The sequence below is a fragment of the Punica granatum genome, unplaced genomic scaffold (assembly GCF_007655135.1).
Source record: "Punica granatum isolate Tunisia-2019 unplaced genomic scaffold, ASM765513v2 Contig00134, whole genome shotgun sequence".
In the NCBI taxonomy this organism is placed as follows: domain Eukaryota; kingdom Viridiplantae; phylum Streptophyta; class Magnoliopsida; order Myrtales; family Lythraceae; genus Punica; species Punica granatum.
In genome coordinates this window covers 65,463-80,659 of record NW_022204105.1, presented here as the reverse complement: position 1 = coordinate 80,659, position 15,197 = coordinate 65,463, and positions in this window count along the sequence as shown.

The window sequence follows — 15,197 nt, the reverse complement described above, 5'->3', positions numbered from 1 at the left end:
CGTGCTTCGTGCAATCTCTTCTCCCTCCCCCGGGCAAGCGCCTGTGCTTCCTGCAATCTCTCCTCCCTCCGCCGGGCCCGCTCCCGAGCTTCTTGTAATCCCTTCTCCCTCCGCCGGGCAGGCGCAATCTCTTCTCCCTCCGCCGGGCAAGCGCCCGTGCTTCTTGCAATCTCTTCTCCCTCCGCCGGGCAAGCGCAATCTCTTCTCCCTCCATCGGACAAGCGCCCGTGCTTCTTGCAATCTCTTCTCCCTCCGCCGGGCAAGCGGCCGTGCTTCTTGCAATCTCTTCTCCCTCCGCCAGGCAAGCGTAATCTCATCTCCCTCCGCCGGGAAGCGCCCGTGCTTCTTGCAATCTCTTCTCCCTCCGCCGGGCTAGCTCCCGTGCTTCGTGCAATCTCTTCTCCCTCCGCCGGACAGGCGCCCGAGCTTCCTGAAATCTCTTCTCCCTCCGCCGGGCAAGCGCCCGTGCTTCCTGCAATCTCTTCTCCCTCCGCCGGGCAAGCGCCCGAGCTTCTTGCAATCTCTTCTCCCTCCGCCGGGCAAGTGGCCGTGCTTCTTGCAATCTTTTCTCTCTCCGCCGGGCAATCGCAATCTCTTCTCCCTCCGCCGGGCAAGCGCCCGTGCTTCTTGCAATCTCTTCTCCCTCCGCCGGGCAAGCGGAATCTCTTCTCCCTCCGCCGGGCAAGCGCCCGTGCTTCATGCAATCTCTTCTCCCTCCGCCGGGCAAGCGCCCGTGCTTCATGCAATCTCTTCTCCCTCCGCCGGGCAATCGCAATCTCTTCTCCCTCCGCCGGGCAAGCGTAATCTCTTCTCCCTCTGCCGGGCAAGCGCCCGAGCTTCTTGCAATCTCTTCTACCTCCGCCGGGCAAGTGGCCGTGCTTCTTGCAATCTCTTCTCCCTCCGCCGGGCAAGCGCAATCTCTTCTCCCTCCGCCGGGCAAGCGCCCGTGCTTCTTGCAATCTCTTCTCCCTCCGTAGGGCAAGAGGCCGTGCTTCTTGCTATCTCTTCTCCCTCCGCCGGGCAAGCGCCCGTGCTTCGTGCAATCTCTTCTCCCTCCGCCGGGCAAGCACCCGAGCTTCCTGCAATCTCATCTCCCTCCGCCGGGAAGCGCCCGTGCTTCTTGCAATCTCTTCTCCCTCCGCCGGGCTAGCGCCCGTGCTTCGTGTAATCTCTTCTCCCTCCGCCGGGCAGGCACCCGAGCTTCCTGAAATCTCTTCTCCCTCCGCTGGGCAAGCGCCCGTGCTTCCCGCAATCTCTTCTCCCTCCGCCGGGCAATTGGCCGTGCTTCTTGCAATCTCTTCTCCCTCCGCCGGGCAAGCGCAATCTCTTCTCCCTCCGTCGGGCAAGTGACCGTGCTTCTTCCAATCTTTTCTCCCTCCGCCGGGCAAGCGCAATCTCTTCTCCCTCCGCCGAGTAAGCGCCCGTGCTTCTTCCAATCTTTTCTCCCTCCGCCGGGCTAGCGCCCGTGTTTCGTGCAATCTCTTCTCCCTCCGCCGTGCAGGCGCCCGAGCTTCCTGCAATCTCTTCTCCCACCGCCGGGCAAGCGCTCGTGCTTCCTGCAATCTCTTCTCCCTCCGCCGGGCAAGAGCCCGAGCTTCTTGCAATCTCTTCTACCACCGCCGGGCAAGTGGCCGTGCTTCTTGCAATCTCTTCTCCCTCCGCCGGGCAAGCGCCCGTGGTTCTTGCAATCTCTTCTCCCTCCGCCGGGCGAGCGCCCGTGCTTCTTGCAATCTCTTCTCCCTCCGCAGGGCAAGAGGCCGTGCTTCTTGCTATCTGTTCTCCCTACGCCGGGCCAGCGCCCGTGCTTCGTGCAATTTCTTCTCCCTCCGCCGGGCAAGCCCCCGAGCTTCCTGCAATCTCTTCTCCGTCCGCCGGGCAACCGCCCGTGCTTCCTGCAAACTCTTCTCCCTCCGCCGGGCAAGCGCCCGTGCTTCTTGCAATCCCTTCTCCCTCCGCCGGGCAAGCGCAATCTCTTCTCCCTCCGCCGGGAAAGCGCCCATGCTTCTTGCAAGCGCCCATGCTTCTTGCAATCTCCCCTCCGCCGGGCAGGCGCCCGTGCTTCTTGCAATCTATTCTCCCTCCGCCGGGCTGGCGCCCGTGCTTCGTGCAATCTCTTCTCCCTCCGCCGGGCAGGCGCCCGAGCTTTCTGCATTCTCTTCTCCCTCCGCGGGTCACACGCCCATGCTTCTGCAATCTCTTCTCCCTCCGCGGGCAAGCGGCCGTGCTTCCTGCAATCTCTTCTCCCTCCGCCGGGCAAGTGGCGGCTTCTTGCAATCTTTTCTCTCTCCGCGGGCAATCGCAATCTCTTCTCCCTCCGCCGGGCAAGAGCCGTGCTTCTTGCAATCTCTTCTCCCTCCGCCGGGCAAGCGACCGTGCTTCTGCAATCTCTTCTCCCTCCGCCAGGCAAGCGTAATTCATCTCTCCGCCGGGAAGCCCGTGCTTCTTGCAATCTCTTCTCCCTCCGCCGGGCTAGCGCCCGTGCTTCGCAATCTCTTCTCCCTCCGCGGACAGGCGCCGGAGCTTCCTGAATCTCTTCTCCCTCCGCGGGAGAAGCGCGCCGTGTTCCTGCAATCTCTTCTCCTCCGCCGGGAAGCGCCCTATGGCTTCTTGCAATCTCTTCTCCCTCCGCCGGGCTAGCGCCGTGCTTCTTGCAATCTCTTCTCCCTCCGCTGGGAAAGCGCCCGTGAGCTTCCTGCAATCTTCTCCCTCCGCCGGGAAAGCGCCCGTGCTTCTTGCAATCTCTTCTCCCTCCGCCGGGCACGCGCCCGAGCTTCTTCTAATCTCTTCTCCTCCGCCGGGTAAGCGCAATCTCTTCTCCCTCCGCCGGGCAAGCGCCCGTGAGCGCAATCTCTTCTCCCTCCGCCGGGCAAGCGCCGTGCTTCTTGCAATCTCTTCTCCCTCCGCCGGGCAAGCGGCCGTGCTTCTTGCAATCTCTTCTCCCTCCCCGGGCAAAGCGCCGTGCTTCTTGCTATCTTCTCCCTCCGCCGGGAAGCGCCCGTGCTTGTTGCCAATCTCTTCTCCCTCCGCCGGGCAAGCCCGTGCTTGTTGCAATCTCTTCTACCTCCGCCGGGCAAGGGGCCGTGCTTCTTGCAATCTCTTCTCCCTCCGCCGGGCAAGCGCCCGTGCTTCTTGCAATCTCTTCTCCCTCCGCCGGGCAAGCGCCCGTGCTTCTTGCTATCTCTTCTCCCTCCGCCGGGCAGGCGCCGTGCTTCTTGCAATCTATTCTCTCCATCCGCCGGGCTTCGTGCAATCTCTTCTCCCACCGCCGGGCAAGCGCCCGAGCTTCCTGCAATCTCTTCTCCCACCGCCGGGCAAGCGCCCGTGCTTCCTCCAATCTCTTCTCCCTAGGCAAGCGGCCGTGCTTCCTGCAATCTCTTCTCCCTAGGTCGGGCAAGTGGCCGTGCTTCTTGCAATCTTTTCTCTCTCCGCCGGGCAATCGCAATCTCTTCTCCCTCCGCCGGGCAAGCGCCCGGGCTTCTTGCAATCTCTTCTCCCTCCGCCGGGGAAGCGACCGTGCTTCTTGCAATCTCTTCTCCCTTCGCCAGGCAGGCGTAATCTCATCTCCCTCCGACGGGTAGCGCCCGTGCTTCTTGCAATCACTTCTCCCTCCGCCGGGCTAGCGCCAGTGTTTCGTGCAATCTCTTCTCCCTCCGCCGGACAGGCGCCCGAGCTTCCTGAAATCTCTTCTCCCTCCGCCGGGCAAGCGCCCGTGCTTCCTGCAATCTCTTCTCCCTCCGCCGGGCAAGCGCAATCTCTTCTCCCTCCGCCGGGCAAGCGCCCGTGCTTCTTGCAATCTCTTCTCCCTCCGCCGGGCAAGCGGCCGTGCTTCTTGCAATCTCTTCTCCCTCCGCCGGGAAAGCGCCCGTGCTTCCTGCAATCTCTTCTCCCTCCGCCGGGCAAGCGCCCGAGCTTCTTGTAATCTCTTCTCCCTCCGCCGGGCAAGCACAATCTCTTCTCCCTCCGCCGGGCCAGCGCTCGTGCTTCTTGCAATCTCTTCTCCCTCCGCCGGGCAGGCGGCCGTGCTTCTTGCAATCTCTTCTCCCTCCGCCGGGCAAGTGCAATTTCTTCTCCCTCCACCGGGCAAGCTCCCGGGCTTCTTGCAATCTCTTCTCCCTCCGCCGGCTGGCGCCCGAGCTTCCTGCAATCACTTCTACCACCATCGGGAAAGCGCCCGTGCTTCCTGCAATCTCTTTTCCCTCCACCGGGCAAGCGCCCGAGCTTCTTGCAATCTCTTCTACTTCCGCCGGGCAAGTGGCCGTGCTTCTTGCAATCTCTTCTCCCTCCGACGGGCAAGCGCAATCTCTTCTCCCTGCACCGGGCAAGCGCCCGTGCTTCTTGCAATCTCTTCTCCCTCCGCCGGGTAAGCGGCCGTGCTTCTTGCAATCTCTTCTCCCTCCGCCGGGCAAGCGTAATCTCATCTCCCTCCGCGGGGAAGCGCCCGTGCTTCTTGCAATCTCTTCTCCCTTCGCCGGGCTAGCGCCTGTGCTTCGTGCAATGTCTTCTCCCTCCGCCGGGCAAGCGCCCGAGCTTCTTGCAATCTCTTCTACTTCCGCCGGGCAAGTGGCCGTTCTTCTTGCAATCTCTTCTCCCTCCGACGGGCAAGCGCAATCTCTTCTCCCTGCACCGGGCAAGCGCCCGTGCTTCTTGCAATCTCTTCTCCCTCCGCCGGGCAAGCGGCCGTGCTTCTTGCAATCTCTTCTCCCTCCGCCGGGCAAGCGCAATCTCTTCTCCCTCCGCCGGGGAAGCGCCCGTGCTTCTTGCAATCTCTTCTCCCTCCGCCGGGCTAGCGCCCGTGCTTCGTGCAATCTCTTCTCCCTCCGCCGGGCAAGCGCCCGAGCTTCTTGCAATCTCTTCTCCCTCCGCCGGGCAAGCGGCCGTGCTTCTTGCAATCTCTTCTCCCTCCGCCGGGCAAGCGCAATCTCTTCTCCCTCCGCCGGGCAAGCGCCCGTGCTTCTTGCAATCTCTTCATCCTCCGCCGGGTAAGCTGCCGTGGTTCTTGCAATCTCTTCTCCCTCCCCCGAGCAAGCGCCCGTACTTCTTCCAATCTCTTCTCCCTCTGCCGGGCTAGCGCCCGTGCTTCGTGCAATCTCTTCTCCCTCCACCGGGCAGGCGCCCGAGCTTCCTGCAATCTCTTCTACCTCCGCCGGGCAAGAGGCCGTGCTTCTTGCAATCTCTTCTCCCACCGCCGGGCAAGCTCCCGTATTTCTTGCAATCTCTTCTCCCTCCGCCGGGCAAGCGCCCGTGCTTCTTGCAATCTCTTCTCCCTCCGCCGGGCATGCTGCCGTGGTTCTTTCAATCTCTTCTCCGTCCGCCGGGCTAGCGCCCGTGCTTCCTGCAATCTCTTCTCCTTCCACCGGGCAAGCGCCCGAGCTTCTTGCAATCTCTTCTCCCTCCGACGGGCAAGCGCAATCTCTTCTCCTTGCACCGGGCAAGCGGCCGTGCTTCTTGCAATCTCTTCTCCCTCCGCCGGGCAAGCGGCCGTGCTTCTTGCAATCTCTTCTCCCTCCGTCGGGCAAGCGTAATCTCATCTCCCTCCGCCGGGAAGCGCCCGTGCTTCTTGCAATCTCTTGTCCCTTCGCCGAGCTTGCGCCCGTGCTTCGTGCAATCTCTTCTCCCTCCGCCGGGCAGGCACCCGTGCTTCCTGCAATGTTTTCTCCCTCCGCCGGGCAAGCGCCCGAGCTTCTTGCAATCTCTTCAACCTCCGCCGGGCAAGTGGCCGTGCTTCTTGCAATCTCTTCTCCCTCCGTCAGGCAAGCGCAATCTCTTCTCCCTCCGCCGGGCAAGCGCCCGTGCTTCTTGCAATCTCTTCTCCCTCCGCCGGGCAAGCTGCCGTGGTTCTTGCAATCTCTTCTCCCTCCACCGGGCAAGCGCCCATACTTCTTCCAATCTCTTCTCCCTCCGCCGGGCTAGCGCCCGTGTTTCGTGCAATCTCTTCTCCCTCCGCCGGGCAGGCGCCCGAGCTTCCTGCAATCTCTTCTCCCACGGCCGGGCAAGCGCCCGTGCTTCATGCAATCTCTTCTCCCTCCGCCGGGCAAGCCCCCGAGCTTCCTACAATCTCTGCTCCCTCCGCCGGGCAAGCCCCCGAGCTTCCTACAATCTCTCCTCCCTCCGCCGGGCAAGACCCCGTGCTTCCTGCAATCTCTTCTCCCTCCGCTGGGCAAGCGCCCGTGCTTCTTGCAATCTGTTCTCCCCCCGCAGGGCAAGAGGCCGTGCTTCTTGCTATCTCTTCTCCCTCCGCCGGGCAAGCGCCCGTGCTTCATGCAATCTCTTCTCCCTTCGCGGGGCAAGCCCCCGAGCTTCCTACAATCTCTTCTCCTTCCACCGGGCAAGCCCCCGAGCTTCCTACAATCTCTTCTCCCTCCGCCGGGCAAGCCCCCGAGCTTCTTACAATCTCTTCTCCCTCCGCCGGGCAAGTGCCCGTGCTTCCTACAATCTCTTCTCCCTCCGCCGGGCAAGCGCCCGTGCTTCATGCAATCTCTTCTCCCTCCGCCGGGCTAGCGCCCGTGCTTCATGCAATCTCTTCTCCCTCCGCCGGACAAGCCCCCGAGCTTCCTACAATCTCTGCTCCCTCCGCCGGGCAAGCCCCCGAGCTTCCTACAATCTCTCCTCCCTCCGCCGAGCAAGACCCCGTGCTTCCTGCAATCTCTTCTCCCTCCGCCGGGCAAGCGCCCGTTCTTCTTGCAATCTCTTCTCCCTCCGCCGGGCAAGCGCAGTCTCTTCTCCCTCCGCCGGGCAAGCGCCCGTGCTTCTTGCAATCGCTTCTCCCTCCGCCGGGCAAGCGCCCGTGCTTCTTGCAATCTCTTCTCCCTCCGCCGGGCTAGCGCCCGTGCTTCGTGCAATCTCTTCTCCCTCCGCCGGGCAGGCGCCCGAGCTTCCTGCAATCTCTTCTCCCTCCGCCGGGCAAGCGCCCGTGCTTCCTGCAATCTCTTCTCCCTCCGCCGGGCAAGCGCCCGAGCTTCTTGCAATCTCTTCTCCCTCCGCCGGGCAAGCGGCCGTGCTTCCTGCAATCTCTTCTCCCTCCGCCGGGCAAGCGCAATCTCTTCTCCCTCCGCCGGGCAAGCGCCCGTGCTTCTTGCAATCTCTTCTCCCTCCGCCGGGCAAGCGCCCGTGCTTCTTGCAATCTCTTCTCCCTCCGCCGGGCAAGCGCCCGAGCTTCTTGCAATCTCTTTTCCCTCCGCCGGGCAAGAGCCCGAGCTTCTTGCAATCTCTTCTCCCTCCTCCGGGCAAGCGGTCGTGCTTCTTGCAATCTCTTCTCCCTCCGCCGGGCAAGCGGCCATTCTTCTTGCAATCTCTTCTCCCTCCGCCTTCTACCTCCGCCGGGCAAGCGCCCGTGCTTCTTGCAATCTCTTCTCCCTCAGCCGGGCTAGCGCCCTTGCTTCTTGCAATCTCATCTCCCTCCGCCGGACTAGCGCTCGTGCTTCTTGCAATCTCTTCTCCCTCCGCCGAGCAAGCGCCGAAGCTTCTTGCAATCTCTTCTCCCTCCGCCGGTCAAGCGCCCGTGCTTCTTGCAATCTCTTCTCCCTCCGCCGGTCAAGCGCCCGTTCTTCTTGCAATCTCTTCTCCCTCCTCCGCCAGGCAAGCGCCTGAGTTCTCCATTAACCTCTCGAGGTACTCGTGGTATGGCCCTAACTTCACATCCTTTCTCTTCCACTGCTCTAATGTTTGTAAGATTGTGAGCATAGAGTCGCTGAATACTTCTAGCTCTTTTACCTTGAAGTCTATTTCCACTTGTAGGCCGAGGATGCATGCCTCGTACTCGGCCACGTTATTGGTGCATGGGAAGTCGATCTTTGTCGCCATCGGGTAATAGCGTCCGTCTGGGGATATTAGCACTGCGCCGATGCCGGATCCCGTGGAGTTGACGGCACCGTCAAAGTACATCTTCCATTCCGGCTTCTCTTCCTCACCATCTACTTGAAGAATCCCCTCATCTGGGAAGTCGGGATTGATCGGCGTACTGTCCTCAATCGGGAATTCTGCCAAATGATCTGCGATCGCCTGCCCCTCAACCGAGGTACGGTATGCGTACTCAATGTCATATTCCGTTAACTGACAACGCCACTTAGCGATGTTCCGCATGGAGGACGGGCTATCAAGCAAGTACTTCAGGGGATCCGTCTTTGACAGTAAGCGAATTGTGTGATAGAGCATGTATTGTCGGAGTCTCTGCATGACCCACACCAGTGCGCAACACATTTTCTTGATTTCAGGATAATCAGCCTCTCCGTCAGTGAACTTTTTGCTTAGATAATAGATTGCGTGCTCCGTGTGTGTGGACTCCTCCTCTTGTCCTAACATGCACCCCAAAGATTGTCGGCGTACCGTTAGGTAAAGTATGAGGGGACGACCTGGTGTGGGCGGAACCAATACAGGCGGTTGAACCAGATATGCCTTGATGGTGTCGAAATCTTTCTGACATTCTTCGTTCCACTCGATCGCTGCGTTCTTGCAGAGCAAGCGAAAGAGTGGTTGGCATTTGTCTGTCAGGTTTGCGATGAATCGCGCGATGTAGTTCAATCGCCCTAAGAAGCCTCGTACTTCATAGACCGACGATGGTGGAGGGAGCTCTCTGATGGCTTTGACTTTATCCGGATCAACTTCGATGCCACGTTCACTGATCACAAACCCCAACAACTTCCCCGACCTGGCACCGAAAGTGCACTTTGCCGGATTGAGCCGAAGCTTATATTTTTTCAGGCGATCGAAGAGGTGCTCTAAGTTGACAAGGTGATCCTCCCCTTCTCTTTAGTTGGCGATCATGTCATCGACGTAGACCTCTATTTCCTTGTGCATCATGTCGTGGAACAACATGACCATGGCCCTCTAGTAGGTCGCCGGGCATTCTTGAGGCCGAAGGGCATGACCCGATAACAGAAGGTTCCCCACATTGTTGTGAATGTCGTCTTGATCTTGTCTTCCTCGACCATCCGGATTTGGTTATACCCGGAGAAGCCGTCCATACAGGAGAACTGAGTGTGGCGCGCGGTGTTGTTGGCCAAAACGTCAATGTGAGGTAATGGAAAGTTGTCTTTGGGAGTGGCTTTATTGAGGTCTCGATAATCGACGCAAACCCTGACTCTTCCATCCTTCTTTTCCACCGGAACGATATTCGCCATCCATTCGGAGTAGTTGCAGACTTCGAGGAAACCAGCGTTGATCTGTTTGACGACCTCCTCTTTGATGCGGAGGAGAAGGCCGACTCGCTGTCGTCGCAGTTGCTGCCGCTTGGGCGGAAACTTTTTTTGTGTCGAGTGGGAGGAAGTGCTTGACTATTGATGGGTCTAGACCCGGCATGTCGGCGTAGGACCCGGCGAAAACTTCTTGGTACCTTGTCAGGAAATCGATCATTCGGGCTCGTTGCGTTGGGTCGAGGCACGTCCCGATCTTTAAGGTGCGGGGTTCATTTTCGGTGCCCACATTGATCTCTTCCGTTGGCTCGAGTGAGGTGAGATGGCGATCCTCGAGGCGGCGCAAACTCTCTTCTATCTCAGGCACTTGACTGTCTTCGTCAAGCCCTTCCTCGAAGTATATGGGTCCGGGCTCTCCGAAACATTCTTCGAATGGGTTCGAATCGACGTGTCGAAGATTTGGATTCGAGTGGAGCCTGGGAAATTGAGAGAATTGTTTTAGAAAACTTAGAGCGCTGCAAACGAAAGAGTAGGGAAAGAAGATAAAACACGCAGAAATTGAAAAATGCATGTAGGGATTTCATTGATAATATGAATCGTGAAACCATAACAGAGATCCCTCTTTCGTCGTGTGGCGTATGGCTATGTCGACACGCGGGAAACATCTTATACATAGATAAGCCTTACAAATCGGCGATCACAGCCGAGTAGCGCGGGACTGAGGTCCAGTTGTTAAGCTCCTCATTTTCCTGCACTAGGCGGATGTGAACCCCTGAAGGAATCTCCTCGGTGACGGCGTACACGGCTGGCACGTCGTCGGAGTCCGAGGAAGGGCCGTCAAGGGTGCTCCCGATGATGTGTGGAGGTCCGGGAAAAAAATGAGATAGCGGGGGAACTTGTATGCCCCAGTTGAGCCTCCCATAGTGCGTGGCGAGGCAGTGGAGATGGTTGCCCCTGCGGGCTTCCACGATCTCATGGCAGGAGGGGCGGAAGCCGAGTTCTCTCTTATTCTTATATTCTTCGACCTCAATGGGGCGGTTGATCCCTCGTCCACGTGCCCCAAGACCGGTGCCGGGGATGTAGTTGTTGTGCAAGAGAACCTTCCCTATCATGCGATCGGCGCGGGATGGTCCGATCTCTCCGTAATCCCGAATGACGAAGATGGTCTCGAAGGAGTGGAAGGGCAGATTTTCATCGTTTCCAATGCTGATGTAAGGGACCGCCGTCTCTTTATAGATGGTGTAATCTTCCTCCCCCTTGACCGTGATAAGCCTCTCTTCGACAATGAATTTCAGCTTCTGATGTAGAGAGGAGGGAATGGCTCCGACCGAGTGGATCCAAGGCCTTCCGAGTAGCAGGTTGAAGGCGTTCGGGATATCAAGCACTTGGAATGTGACGCTGAAAGAGCACGGGCCGACGTCTATGAGGAGGTCGATTTCCCCGTTCACCTCCCTCCATGAGCCGTCGAAGGCTCGGACCGTTGTTTTGCTCGGGCGAACACGATTGAGATCCACGTTCATCTGCTTCAGAGTGGTCACCGGGCATACGGTGAGTGCGGAGCCGTTGTCAATCATGACTCGACTAACGATGTGGTTGTTGCACTTGCAGACAATGTGCAAGGCCCGGGAATGTGCGCATCCTTCAGAGGGGAGCTCGTCATCCGAAAACGAGATGGTATTGGAGAAGATGGAGTTGACGGTCTCCTCTGTCCGGTCCGAAGGTGTCCCTTTGGGAACTTGTGCAGCCGTTAGGACCCGCAGGAAGGCTTCCCTGTGTGGTTCCGAGCTGAGGAGGAGGAGATTCACTCACCTTGATGACCTTCATGAAGGCTTCAGCCTCTTCTTCGGTCACTTTCTTGGGCGGAGTAGGCAGGGCTCCGGGTATTGCCTCAACTTCTACTGCGGGTGCCTTCCCTTTGTTCTCGGCTGCCGGATTCTCGTATAGCCGTCCCGAGCGCGTCACGCCCATGACGCTGAATTGTCGTTTGAGGTTCCCGACACCTCCTTCATAGGTCCAAGGGACCCTATCGTCTGAGTATGGTTCTCGAGTGGGAATATCTATGACGAATGGGGTAGGGGATGTGCCAATCCCTGCGAACCCAACCGTAGCTTCCGTGGGGACGTATTCAATCACGAAGGGGGAGGGACCGCCTTGTTCGCTTTCGCCCTCCTCTAACGCGTATATGTCGATCATATTGATGGAAGGCCCTTGGGCCGGTCCATGATCGGGGAGGGGGTTAGTTTGCACATTCGGGGATCTTACGGCGTTGAACGTTAGCTCTTTTGCGTCGATCATCTCTTGGATCTTCTCCCATAGCTTCCAGCAATTATTCAAGGTGTGCCCCGGCATGGACCGATTCTGGATGGTTGGGTCAAAGTTGGGGCCGGGTGCTATCGTGCCTATTTTGTTACTCGCACGGAGCTGTTGGTAAATGTGGGAAAGCGGAACCGGTAAGGACGAGTATTGCCGCGAGGTTGCGATTGTACTGCACCACCCAGTTGACCCTGCGGAGATGGGACCTGCTGAGCCGACTGAGGAGCTCCCGAAGATGCGGGTTAGTACTGCGGGGCTTGAGGTGGGGTAGATGCGTAGTGATGGACGACGGGCGATGGGGGTTGAGGTCGGTATTGCGGCGCCGGCGGGGTGTAAGCGGGAACAACAGGCGATAGGGGCGTGTAATTTATCGAGTACTGCTGGGACGTTGGGTGTGCCGGATTGACAGCGTTGACTGAGACCTCTTTTCCCCTTCTTCTACTGGAAGAGGCTGGCATCGTGGAAGTCCTCTTTGCAGATTCCTCTCCTTTGACGGCGGGGCCCTCCATCCTGCCAAGCTTGATCCCCAAGTCAAGCTTTTTCCCGGCCTCGATGAGGTCGGAGAATGACGAAGTGTGAGCCAACAGATGCGAATAGTACACTCCCCTTAGGGTGGAGTGGAATAACTGGATTTGTTGTACTTCGCTGATCGGGGGGATGTGTTTCGCCGCTTGGGCACACCATTTGGTGGCGTATTCCTCGAATCTTTGGCCTTGTGCCATCTCCTTCATGCTCAATTCCAAGAGGGTCGGAGGCGTCTCTGCACAATACTGGTACTGGTCGATGAACTTCCGGAAGAGGTCTGTCCATGTCGGAATATCCTCGGCCTTCAGTGACATGAACCAATCGAGAGCGGATCCCGACAGGCTGTCTTGGAATGAGTGGATGACGAATTCCTCGTACTCCCAATACTGTAGCATCTTTCCTTGGTAATGGCGGAGATGATGTCGCGGATCTGTTGTGCCTTCGTAAATCCTGAACTTCGAAATCTTGACTTTCGAGGGTAACCGCATGCTCGGGAATAGACTACAGTCACCATAGCGTGCGTCAGGTCGAGCCTCATTTGCCTGCAGGGCTTGTATTGTTTCTTCCATTCTCTTTAGTCTGCGCTCCTGCTCGGCGTCAGCTTCAGGAAGAAAGTGCGTCGGTGAAGCAAACTGGGCCGCGTGAGCTAGTGTGCTCGGTTCGAGGAAGGTGGTATTTATAGGAGGCGGTGCCTGGTAGGAAAGGCCGACGTGGGGTTGTAGAGATGGGTATGGAGGAAGCTCTGCGGCTTGGAGATGAGTCAGAGCAGGTGCACTCGACGCCGGAAAAACCATCGGCGGAGGGACGGTATAGACTGCGGCTGGGGCCGGCATAGAGATAGGTGGTGGCGCGGACAAGGCCTGCTCCGAAGATAAGAATGCCGCTGGTGGAAGAGGGACGGCCGTGGGGGCCGGTGGCGGCGGAAAAGGGCTGGTGAACGGGTGAATCGTGGACGTGTGCATTGTTGGCTGGGGGGGGGGGGGGGGGGAGCATCCGTGGTCTCCGGGACTTGGGTTGGTGGAATCCAAGGGGTCGGATCGATTGTTGGTCCTTGCCCCGGCGGAGGTGTGGAGCTCGAGGATGCGCGGTTCAGTCCTCTGAGTAGGGCGAACAGTTCAGCCATATTGGTGGTCATGCTCGCAGCTAGTTGGTTAACTGTGCCCTCAAGTGCTGCGATGCGAGCATGGTCGTCGGAGGTGGACAACGTCAGTGAGACTTGTGGAAGGGGCGCCCCCAAAGACATCGGGGGTGGGAGATGCATAGAAGGGGCGCTCGAATACGCCGGTGGTATGCTCGCTGGAGTTGGAGGCGGCGGGGCATGCGTCGGGGGCGGCTGAGAATGAGTCGGGACCGGTGGATTGACTTCCTCGGAGATATCGACTCGGTCCTCTTCTGCCATCCTGACACGTTGACGAGTCGGGTATTGGTGTGACGCCAGTTGCGATTACCTAAATTCCAAGAGTGTGTAAGCGTGACGTCGACATTTTGAAAGGATAAGTGCGGAATAAATGAAAGGACAGGATGTATGAGATGCATGAATTTCAAAATGCTAATGTCATTACATTGGTTTGATTCGAGTTCCATAGTTTTATAAAGTACAGCACACGGAAGAAAAAAAAGGAACATAAACGTAAGCCGACATCCCTTTGCGCTCGGTGGCCGGCTGAGAGCAGCGTAGGTCCGAGCGAGGGCAAAATGAGTGCGTCCGCTAATCCTAGGGATGGGGGGCTCCGGGCGCCCTTGCCCGCGCTCGGTCTAACGTAGCTTTCAAGCGGGCCATCTCCCGGTCTAAGGTTGCAATTCGTGCGCGTGCTCGAGCTAGCTCCATCTGAAGCTCCCTGTAGTCCGACACTTCCGCACGAGAGTCAACAAGCTCGCAACGGAGTCTATCTCGCTCCTCCCCGATGGATTGTAGCTTTGCGCGCATGGCCGCTTGGGTGGAGCTTTCGGCTTCTGGGGCGGATGTAGGTGCGACTCGGGGGATCGGGACGGTATGGGACCACTGCGGTGACGTCGATCCCTGTGAATAAAATTGAGCCACGTATGCTGACGTGGCAGAAAGTGCTCGCTCTTCGTCGGTGGGATGCTCGGGGAAGTAAAGACGCTGTATGGTGCTAGCATCCCATTGACGGTGGATCTCTCGGATCTACAGGAATCTTGCGGGGGCCGTGGATGTGGAGTCGGCCCATTGGATGCGGTAGGGTAGGTGGTCTGCCTCGGCGGGAATGTCCTGTAGGCCGCCGAGTTGTCTAATTACCCGGCCGGGGAATATGAGCGTGCTTCCCAAGTGGCTGAGGAGAAGGACTCCCACAATTCCAGGACACCCCGTGATCATGGGGCCGCCGGGATTCCAACGAGCAACCCATAGGAACCGCGCGGGTGTCAACTCACCCCAAAAGTGCCTCCATTCTGAGAAACTGCGCTCGGGAGGTGGAAAGACCGACACCAGGCGCTCAATCAACGAACGCTCGTCCGCAATGTAGGAGAAAGGATGTGATGAGCAGAAGGGGCGAATATGGGCGAGGAGCCAAACTTGTAGAAGGTGTAGGGATCCTCTCATCCTACAGCGCCGAACCTCTCTAACATAGTCTAGAGACTGAACGGTCTCGGCTAGTAAAGCCTCCACATAACTATGGCCTCCCACCGCTTAGAGGACGACTTGGGCTATAGCCCCGTCAATGAGGTTTGGCGCGTATGGGAACAGGAGGGTGCCGAAGATCAAGAGTACGAACCCGTGACATGCGTCGCGCTGGTAGGACTCCGTCGAGGGTGTCAATGCACGAAGAAGCGTCCAGTCTGAAAGCCATGCAATCCTGACGCCGTGATCCCATCCTTGATGAAGTTCTTGGTGGACCTCTTGGACGGGTATGCCGAGGAGGGTGGAGAGTTGGCTTCGAATTACTGCGAACGGGTTGGGCACAAAGACGCCTTGGGTGGTGGGCGTGGGCCTCTGAATGAGGGCCGTATACTCCTCGATTGTGGGTGCCAACTCTGTTCCTTGGAAGTTGAACACTGCATGTTGGGGGTCCCAAAATTCGGCGGCGGTCCTTAGGAAGATCCAATCCACCGGAGTTTCAGTGAGCATAACTACGTCTCCGATGATGCCTTGAATGAAGGCGCGATCCACCGGGCGGAGTGTCCTCCAAATGCGCATGATTTCTTGCCTAGGCGGTGTGATTGCTTCGAGCCTGAGGCCAGGAGCCGGGCGGTCCATCCATACCTAAATGGAGG